The sequence below is a fragment of the Camellia sinensis genome, chromosome 10, assembly GCF_055761805.1.
Source record: "Camellia sinensis isolate YWXY chromosome 10, ASM5576180v1, whole genome shotgun sequence".
Lineage (NCBI taxonomy): Eukaryota > Viridiplantae > Streptophyta > Magnoliopsida > Ericales > Theaceae > Camellia > Camellia sinensis.
This window is the reverse complement of record NC_138970.1, coordinates 116,053,308-116,064,336: the sequence shown is the minus strand read 5'-3', so window position 1 is coordinate 116,064,336 and position 11,029 is coordinate 116,053,308.

Genomic DNA, 11,029 nt, shown 5'->3' with positions numbered 1-11,029 from the left:
TCCAGAGGTTGGTCGCATTCTTCATCCCATTCGAACTTGGCTTTTAGTGCATGGAAGAATGGTCGTAGTCTGTCCGATGACCGGCTTATGAACCGATTGAGCACAGCTGCCATGCCGGTGAGATGCTGCACTTCTTTTACTGAGTTTGGTCTCTCCAAATCCTGGATTGCTTTGATCTGGAAGGGGTCTGCTTCTATACCCCGGTTGGTCACAAGGAAGCCCAGGAATTTGCCAGATCCTACTCCGAATGCACACTTGGATGCATTGAGGCGCAACTTGTGCTTCTTCAGGATTTCAAACATCTTGCCTAGGTCCTTGAGATGGTCAGTCTCATCCTTGCTCTTGACCACCATGTCGTCGATGTAAGCCTCTATTGTTCTGCCTAACAATGGTTCAAACATCTTGGTGACCATTCGTTGGAATGTTGCCCCTGCGTTCTTTAGGCCAAAGGGCATGACCTTGTAACAGTATAGTCCTCTTGGAGTTGTAAAGGATGTGACCTCCTGGTCTGGTTCATGCATGGCGATTTGGTGGTAGCCTCTGTATGCATCCAGAAAGCTAAGTCGGTTGTGCCCCGCTGTTAGGTCTACCAGTTGATCTATCCGTGGTAGAGGAAAGCTGTCTTTCGGACATGCCTTGTTGACTGTTTTGTAGTCGACACAGACACGCTACTTGCCATTCTTCTTTGGCACCACGACTGTGTTGGAGATCCATCTTAGGTAGTGCACCTCTCTAATTGCTCCTGCCTCCAACAAGTTTCCTACTTCTTCAGCCACTATCTCGGCATGGTGGAGTGCCGATCTACGGGTGCGTTGAATGATTGGTCTGGCGGATGGGTGGACATTGAGTTGGTGACAGATGAAGTTGGGATCAATGCCTGGCATGTCGTATGGTGTCTAGGCAAACACTTCGATATTAGAGGTTAAAAATTCCAAGACCTCTAATCTCTCAATGCTGGACAATGATGAACTGAGCAAAAAGAACTTATCCGGGTTCTTTTCATCTATTCTTACCTCTACCAAGTCTTCCACCGCTTTCTGATTAGCTGCTTTGCCTACATCTGTGAACAATTCATCTTAGGTTCTTCTATCGAATGAACGTATCCTTTGGCAGCGCCTGCCATTCACCGTGATAAAGCATTGCTTGGACATAATCTGATCTCCATAGACCTCTTCAATTACACCGGTATCGTTGGGGAACCGCATTACTTGGTGGTAGGATGACGCCACCAATCGCATGGCATGCAGCCATGTTCTGCCCAAGATGATGTTATAAGTGGAGGGGACCTTTAATACCCAGAACTCCACTTGTTTCGTCACGCTTCCTGCCTTGACTGGGAGGATTATTTTGCTAACGGGCCATTCTGGCATGAAGTTGAATCCAATCAGGGGAGATACGACAGGTACCAAGTCTTTATCTTGTAACTTCAACTGTTTAAAGGTGTCGTAGTACATTATTTCACATGAACTGCCTTGGTCTATCAAAATCTGCTTGACGTCAAAATCCTTGACTCGGAGAGTGACAACCAAGGCATCATTGTGAGGGCAATATATCCTTGCCAAGTCCTTATCCGAAAAAGACATGATGTTCGTGGCCTCTGTCTTCCCCTTCTTGATGGCAGGTTGGGCACTTTGTACCTCTCTTAAATGCTCAGCCTTTTTGATTGATCCTCTGAGCTCGCATAGACACTCAGGTTTGAAAACTCCATGTATCACATTGATAACACCTTGAGGTGGGGCGTCGATTGGCATTCCGTTGGGGTTGTTATGGTCCTGGGGGGCTGGTTGGGCCCCTCCTCCAATGTATTTATCCAGGTGACCTGCTGCCACCAACTCCTCCAGGTGCTGTCTCAATGGCGTGCAATTTTCAGTGCGGTGCCCCTTTTCTTTGTAGAAGGTGCACCGTGATCTTTCGTCATAGTCCTTCTGAGCTTCCCCAAGCTTAGCTGGCCATCTGACGAAAGGCTCATCCCGTATTTCACTTAAAATTCGGTAGATCGGTTTCTTGAAGACCGTGGTTATGGCAGTGCGGACTCTCAACCATCTTTTATCCTGGTCCTCTCCGTTGTCTCGCCTGCCTCGTCCGTTTCTGCTTGGACGATCTACCGCGTTGACCTTTGTCGAGGCCTTTTTCTCTGGCACTGCGGTGGTGCCAGATTTTGTTTTGGCACGAGCATTATCCTCTTCCACCCTGATGTGCTGATGCACTCTTTCCATCAAGGCTTCCATGGTGAGGGGTGGTGTCATGGTGATCGAGTCCCTTAGTCTATTCCCGACTGGAAGGCCTCTTTTGTACTGTGCGATGGCGAGATTGGTGGGGCAGTCCCCAATCTAGTTGAATGTCTCCCAGTAGCGACTATTGTAGGACCTTAGCGTCTCTTTTTCACCCATGTCGATGGAGAGCAACTGGTCAATCTCCACCAGGGTTTTGGTGTTTGTTCTGAACCTTGTGACAAACGCCTCCGCCAATTGCGCCCAGGAGGCTATGCTGCCTTCTGGAAGTTTTTCAAACCAAGTCAAGCCTAGATCGCACAGGCTTGACGGGAAGAGGATGCACATTAGAGCCTCGTTTCGCCGATATACTGCCATAACCTGGCGGAAGTGGCTTAGGTGAATGTAGGGGTCCGTTTTCCCCTCGTACGTAGTGAATTTGGGCTGAAGGAAGCCTGTAGGTAGGGGCGCATTTTCAATTGCCGAAACGAACGGCGAGGTCTGCAGCCTTGCTAATGCTTTGTCCGTCGGTTCGTAGGTAAGGCGTGGTAATGGCATTCTAACCTTGACGCTTCCATGCGATCGAGGAACCAATCGTTGAAGGGCAGAAACTCTGCGAGGGTCGTGCGCCTTGGTGTCCTCCTTCCATCGTGCCTTTTCTTCCAGCATGATCCACAAATCGGATGATCTTGGCAATACCGTCCGCTTGGATGATGTTTGGTGCGAGTGCGAGGGTCTGTAGGTACTTCCCTCTGTGTAAGACCTCAATGATCTCGTTCTCTCAGACCTGGAGTAACGAGTTCTGGAGGTTCTAGACTGAGTATCGCCTGTCCTGAGGCTTCTATTCTCTGCTTGTGATGGTGTTGAATGCCTTCCACAGTCTTCTGAGCGGCGAGGGGGCGTCTTGTTTTTGCCCCCTCTCCTGTCACCACTTCCTTTCCCTTCATCTAGCGCTTTATAATCTCCATGTCCGCCGCCATCCGTCGTATCAATTCGTCTTGTTCCTTCACGCGGTCCTCCAGAGCTTGAGGATCAACCCTCCGCCTTTGTCTATTAGGACTTTGGGAACGAGAGTGAGGAGGGCTGTTATTCCGCCTCCCCCTAGTATCCCTCTTGGGGTTATGCCGTTGGGGCTCCAAGTCTACCATGGGAGGGATAGAAGGTAGTCCTTCACGCCTTGTACCCCCATCTGGTGTTTGCCCGTCGATGGCGGACTGCGGTAAATCTTCATTGTGCGTCATTGTTCCTAAAGAGGTAAAGCTTGATCAAGAGGTTTTGTCCTGTCTGTTTTTCCCACAGACGGCGCCAATTGTACGAGAAAGAAATAAACCTTCTCGTATAATCCTGTTGATCAAGTCTGCGCTCCTCCAAACGTCATCGCTTTACTACCTGAAAACACAAACGTGAGCTAGCCGGCGGGTGTGTGCTGGAAACCCCTTCAATGCCTAAGTCAGCAAAAATAGACAAGTAGACAAGAGCTCTGTGTATTCAAGAATCAAAGTTATGTGTTACCTCTCCAAATGTGATGTTTGTGAGCTTTTATAGGTTCTGTGTGGCACAATCCAAGTAGGACTCTTACTCCTCCATGTAGAGTCCTCCTAGGATTCATACTCCTGAAGGATAATGCTTATCCTTCAACACCCCCCTCACTGCTTAAACCAAGTGAGATGGTTATACCATGGCTGGGCTACCATACAACCGAAATAACATTGCCATGCTAGACTGACTGGCGTAACCGATCTAACTGTTAGTTCGGCTATTCTTTGCTTTTCCCCTACCTCGGCTTCACATGCCAAAACCGAGCTATCCAGAGAAGAGCCTACGCCGAACTAACCCAAAACCAAATCCTGAAGAGGGCTTAGTATACTTCCTCACGTCCACCTCGGCTTTGCATGCCATGACCGAACTAACCAATTTGGCCGTGGCGACCGAGATAACAACAAGGCCTTCTTGGACCGAGCTAATAAAAAAAACCATTTTACTCCGCCTTTCTTACTACGGCCCAAAGCGGCCCATCACCCAATCTCGGTCCAATTTATTCATACAAATTACCCTCTCACCACGTATATAACATTCCTAAATCTTTCCTGTGGATTTCCAATTGAAAGTACAATCATGGTTGTTAAAATCGCGATCCGAATCATGTATGATCCTACTTTGCCAAAATGATCTAGATCGTTGTAGGATCGATGTTATAATAGGATCGCAAGTAGGATCGCATGGGATCATGTAGGATCGTATGGGATCATATAGGATCGCAAGTAGGATCGTAGATTTTATGATTTTTCACTTTATTTTTAATATGCATCATTTTAATTTTAATTTTTATCTTTTTTTTTAATAGAAAGTAGGATCTTACGATCCTCGATCCAATCCACCAGAACCTCTCACCGATCCTACTTAGGATCCCGATTTTAACAACCTTGAGTACAATACTTTAGTGGTATCCTCACAATTACAAAGGAGAACCATTTTGTTGTGATAAGCAATTTCCTCTTCCAAAAAGAAAGTAGGGAGATGGGTAGTTCTATAAGGTGATATTTTGTGGAAAGTAGGCTAATGTTTGGCACCTTATAAAGTGCAACTCACTCATAACCTCTTTTACAATTCTGTTTGTGAAAGTTTTATTCTTTTAGCTAGTGGAAAATTCTTTAAGGTATGCCCATGCCATACAAGTTTTGTCTTAATTGTTTGCTTTTATAATACATTCTCACTCTTTTGTTGCACGATATATATATATACATGTGAATAGTCCTGACTCCTGACATATAAATTGTTTTTATTTCTCAATTTTGAATTTGCTGAGTGATGCAGAGTGTATAAAACTGTTATGACCCTACAACTATTATATATTTTCCAAAAAAAATCATAAGTTTGCAAGCTTTGAAGAAGAGATTTCCTCTTAAGATGGATTTATTTTTCTGCAGGTTGTTGAGTTTGCCCTGGCTTTGCAGAAAGTTGGGTGTTTTTCTGTTGTTTTGGAATGTGTGCTTGCACCGTTGATGCTGTTGCAACATTTGCTCTTCGAATCCCTACAATTGGTATTAGGGTAAGGCCTTTCTATATTGGCCAAGTTAATTGATTCTTTAGCTCTCTCTACTACTTCTAATGACGAATTACATTTGACTGGCTTGTGTTGTGTATAATTTTTTTGCTTTCACTTGTACATATAATTTGCTATCTAATCTTGTAATTTGCTTTTCAAGTACTAAAGTGGGCATTTTAGTGATATCATGTGTTCATATATTGAACTTTGCATTTGCTTTTCTTCTCTCTCTCTCTCTCTCTCTCTATATATATATATATATATATATATATATATTAAAAATAACCTTCTACGGCATACAAAATTATGTTGTGAAAAGTGTAATAATTTATGACATGCTAGAAAATGTTGTAAAAGATTATATACGGCATACAAAATATGTCATAAATATACTAAAAATAACTTTTTACGGCATATAAAATTATGTTGTGAAAAGTGTAATGATTTATGACATGCAAGAAAATGTCGTAAAAGATTATATATGGCATACATAGTATGCCATAAATATATTTAAAATAACCTTCTACGGCATGCAAAATTATGCCATAGAAAGTATAATGATTTATGGCATGATAAAAATGTCGTAAAAAATTATATACGACATACAAATTATGCCATTAATGCTTAATTTATTACTTTTTACAAATTTACCGGCATGTCGTAAATGACGCTCAACTTTCTACGGCATGTCATATAACGGCATTTGTGCGCATGCCGTGAAAGAGTTTTTACGGCATGCAATGCAAGCCGTAAAAATTCAATTTTGTTGTAGTGCGTGTTTGTGTTCTTGGACATTGGAACTGGAAAAATTTGACACTTAAGATTCATATCCACATTCAGTACCCATACATGAGTCCATGCAACATAGGAAATAGATTTGTGTCATGTTATTTAATTTTATCTTCTGACAACTATCAAGATTTTTTATAAAGCTATGAATTCTGTTATGGTTTGATGTCTGTAGTGAGTGACATGATTTTTCATCTATGGTCACTACAACAAAATTGAATTTTTACGACTTGCGATGTATGCCGTAAAAACTCTTTCACAGCATGCACACAAATGCCGTTATATGACATGCCGTGGAAAGTTGAGCATCATTTACGGCATGCAGGTAAAGTTGTAAAAAGTAATAAATTAAACATTAATGACATACTTTGTATGTCGTATATAATTTTTAACGACATTTTTGTCATGCCATAAATCATCATACTTTTCGTGGCATAATTTTGCATGCCGTAGAAGGTTATTTTAAAAAATTAATGGCATACTTTGTATGTCGTGTATAATATTTTACGGCATTTTCTTGCATGTCATAAATCATCACACTGTTCACGACATAATTTTGTATGCCGTAGAAGGTCATTTTTAATATATTTATGACATACTTTGTACGCTGTATATAATCTTTTACAACATTTTCTTACATGCCATAAATCATTACACTTTTCACGAGGAAGTTATTTTTAATATAATATATATATATATATATATATATATATAAGAATATGACCTTGCCTAACCGTATGTAGACAGTAGCTTATAAAATGCAACCTGTTACAAACCATTACTTTGATCCTACAAAAATTAAGAGTATATAAGCATACTGTATAACATTCATCCCATTTACAAAGTATTAGTTCAACAAAGGAAATGAAAGTGTCAAAAAGCTTCAACGAGAACTCACTTATATATGTCATCAATGTCAATGTCAGAAAAGAAAATTTCAACCTGATGAATACATATTTTGAGGTGGTCACACTTATGAGTCTACTCAACCTAATGAATTTATAAAAACTAAATGGACATTCTAATTCAAGTGGATCTCTAATAAGTCCCTCAGTATTTCACTAAAGAACACAAGAAGATGATTTTGGAGTCCTCATTATGAACTATATGAACTTCATGAATCTATGATTGTTAAGTAGAGAGGCAAATCAAATAAGCTACCTAGTACTAGAGCATCATCTCACATAAAACATATGTTTTGCAACTAAAAAATGGGGAAGACAATAATGTAAATTTTGTAATTAATTAAGCTACTTAGTACTGATTGTATACATTAAAAATGTTTTTTGTTTTTAAGAAAGATTCTCATAAAAAAGCACAAAACTAGTGAAATAAGATGCATAGTTTATCATAAAACTTCATTAATTAGTGAACATGAAATAGGAAACAGAGAAACAGAGAATTTGTCTATAAGATGCAAGTTTTGAAGACTTAAAACTTCATTAATTAAGTCTTACTTCATTAATTCAATTGACAACTCAGGGAAGTCAGGCATTGCAATATGTTATTGTTAATAAATGATATCTTAGAGTATGTATAGAAAAAGAAATGCATAGAAGCAATAGATCTCGATTTATTCATATGCAAATTTAAGCCATTTACTATTAACTTATTTGTACTTGCTGTCCATATTACCACATTTCAAATGGGAGAGTCGGAAAAGCCATGGTTTAAAAAAAAAAAAGCCCAATTAGTACACATTAATGTGTGTTTGAGAAGGGAAAGATTGAGTACATACCTAACATTTGGCATAATGCACAAAGTGGTGGCCTCAAGACTTGAACCCATAACTTTAAGGTTATTAGGCCAAGTCTTAACCTTTGGAAAAGCCATGGTTTACTTTGCAAAAATCATATTTTATACTTTTTCTGGCTGTTATGCTCTTGCTTGTTTCTGCCTAAAAGCCTGTTGGCATTGGTTTTGTTCTTGTATTATTTAGGTTCAGTTGCGCCATAAATTTGCAAGATTGCTTGGCTACTCAAACTACGCAGACTATGCTGTTAATCATAGAATGGCAAACTCATCCTCAAAGGTTCGTACATGTTTATATCATTTCCTAATGTATTATCTTGTACTAAACAACATTTTTGATGATTTATTCTCTAATTAAATGTTTATTATGTAATTGTAATTTCATCTACGTGCTTTCACCCATGCTTTCTTTGATAATACAATTATTGGTAAAGATTATTTTTCAAATCAACTGATTAGACAATCATACTCATTGGTATTATTGTACTTTCCTAGGTAACTGAAGACTTTTGTGTTGTTTAGTGAAGCAATTCATTTATTTGTTGAACTGAGAATGACCTACAGATTGGTTATATACTTATTTCTTCAGTTTACCATGGTACATAAATTGCTGAAAAATGATCAAGGAAAATATCTTATTGCTATTAACTTCCCGACCAAATTACTGATTTCTCATTTTGAATCATCATTCCATTACTATTTGTTTGTAATATTTTCCTACCAATCCTTTCATAAAGCTGATTTTTCCTGATGAGAATGATGCTATTGTTTTCAGGTATATGAGTTCTTGGAGGAACTCTCTGCCAGTTTAGCTGACTTGGCCACTAGAGAACTTAGTATATTAAAAGACTTGAAGGTTAGTTTTTGTTTAGTCTATGTCTTGTTATGCCAAAGTGTGTTTTATGTCTTTATAGTCTGTGTTTTTCTGGTACATCAGAAAAAAGAGGAAGGAGATTTTCCTTTTGGAATTGAGGATCTGCTGTACTACGTGAAGAGAATTGAGGAACAACAATTTAATCTGGACGTTGAAGCTCTTAAACAATATTTTCCGTTCAATTTAGTCATGTCAAGGATCTTGAAAATATGCCAAGACCTTTTTGGTAATTTCATGATGTTTCCATTTCTTGACTTAAGTATTTTGCTTGGCTAATTCATCTACTAAGCTCTCATCTTCCTTTGCTTCATGCAAGTTTAAGATTTGAAGAAATTGCAGATGTTGAGGTTTGGCACTCTGATGTTCACCTTTATTCAGTCTATGACTTATCTTCTAGTGAACTTTTGGGCTATTTCTACCTTGATATGTTCTCCGGGTTCATTTATTACTCATGGTTTTATTAATTCTAGTGGACATCAATTTATGGGTGGTTCACATATATGATTTAGAATGAAATGAACTTACGTTGTATCTTCAAACAGGGAGGGAAAATATGGTCACACCTGTGTTGTGGCTCTTTAGAATGGTTCTTTTGTCAATGGTGCACAAAAGGTGATTGTAATACGCTATTAAGTTTGAGTTTTCTAAACTTATTGTTGTTATGATGTTGAACTCAAATTTTGGGTACCTGCAATGCATTTTATTTTGGGATACATTCTATTTTGTTTAGTAAGGACAGGATCAAATGCATAAAGCATGTTTGATTAGCATGGTAGAATTACATTTTTTTTAGCTTTCAATAGAAAAAAGGCAAAAATTTATGTTGCCTGATGTATATCTGCTTTGTGTTGGATTCCCTTGCCACTATGAGAGTTTGTTTTGAACTTGAAAATTCTTCTCAAGGTTCAGATGGATGCAATTATGTCTCTAGTAATATATGTGTTGGTTTTTTTGATATAAATGGAATACATTGTTGGGCAGTAGAAGACATAGTCCACAACTTCTCGTATATGTTAAAAGTATCGTAAGCTGATCATAATTTAATATGTTACTGATTTATCCTCAATTTCTATATGTAGATTCCTGTGGCATTACTTACTTCTCATACTGCATTGTCGAGATTCTCTGAAGTGGTTAATCTTTTCCATGAATTTGGCCATGTGGTATGTCGATATCTGCCTTTTGAATGGTTTCTGTGGAATCAAACTCAAAATTCTATTTCCCTTCTATTTAGTGCTATTATTAAATTCTTACACTATTAGATATGCTTTATAGTTTCTTGCATGTGTGAACCATTTTTTTATTTGTCTGAGTCTTATGTTTGTATTGTTACCTGTTTCCTTTGATTCTAATACATTCTTATTTTATTCTAGTTTGTTTTTCCACTGTGCCTGGTTAGCCATGTTTGTTGGAAACGGGACAAAACCACTTAGTTGATCAATGGTCTGTAAATGTCATTTTGGTTGAGTAATTTTACTGTAAATGTTTCTCTATACCAATTTGCATATGAAAAACTAAAATTCCTTTTCATCTAAACTTCTATAAATTTGCCGTATTTGTGTTCTTGGACATTGGAACTGGAAAAATTTGACACTTAAGATTCATATCCACATTCAGCACCCATACATGAGTCCATGCAACATAGGAAATAGATTTGTGTCATGTTATTTAATTTTATCTTTTGACAAGTATCAAGATTGTTTATAAAGCTATGAATTCTATTATGGTTTGATGTCTGTAGTGAGTGACATGATTTCTCATCTATGGTGAGCTTGTTGTCATAATGACATTGAGCTTGTTGTCATCAGCCATGGCGTTTGACCACCATTGGATCGCAGAATCAAACACAGCAATTGCACCGTCGATATCTCCTGCACATTCTTTGAGAGATATGAGGGTGGCGACAATGGCTGGCATGTGTTGAATGTCCGATATCTTTTAGAGGGACTCGGCTGCAACTTGAGGGTGGCCAGCACTAGCAGCAACTTGCGCCCTTGCAAGGAGAACGACATTCGACTTGTCGGGGAACTTCTCTGAAAATTGGCCTAGTATTTCTTCAGCTCGGCCAGCCTTGTTCTCTCTCACCAAAACTGCAGCTTAAAGCAGTACCGGCGTCACATTATCAGGAAACATGTCTGGCAGTGCACCAACAAGTTCTTGAGCCTGCAAATATACCCTAAATTTGAATAATAATTCAAATAAAACTAAAACAAACAAGGGAGAAAAGGAGACGATTGTGTGGAGTAGTGTTGATCCTAATAAGTAGTGGACACTAACCACTCGACCGTGGATCTAATTGGACATATTGTTCTATTTCTATGTATTTATAGTGAAAATCGTAGTAGCCATGGACATTGA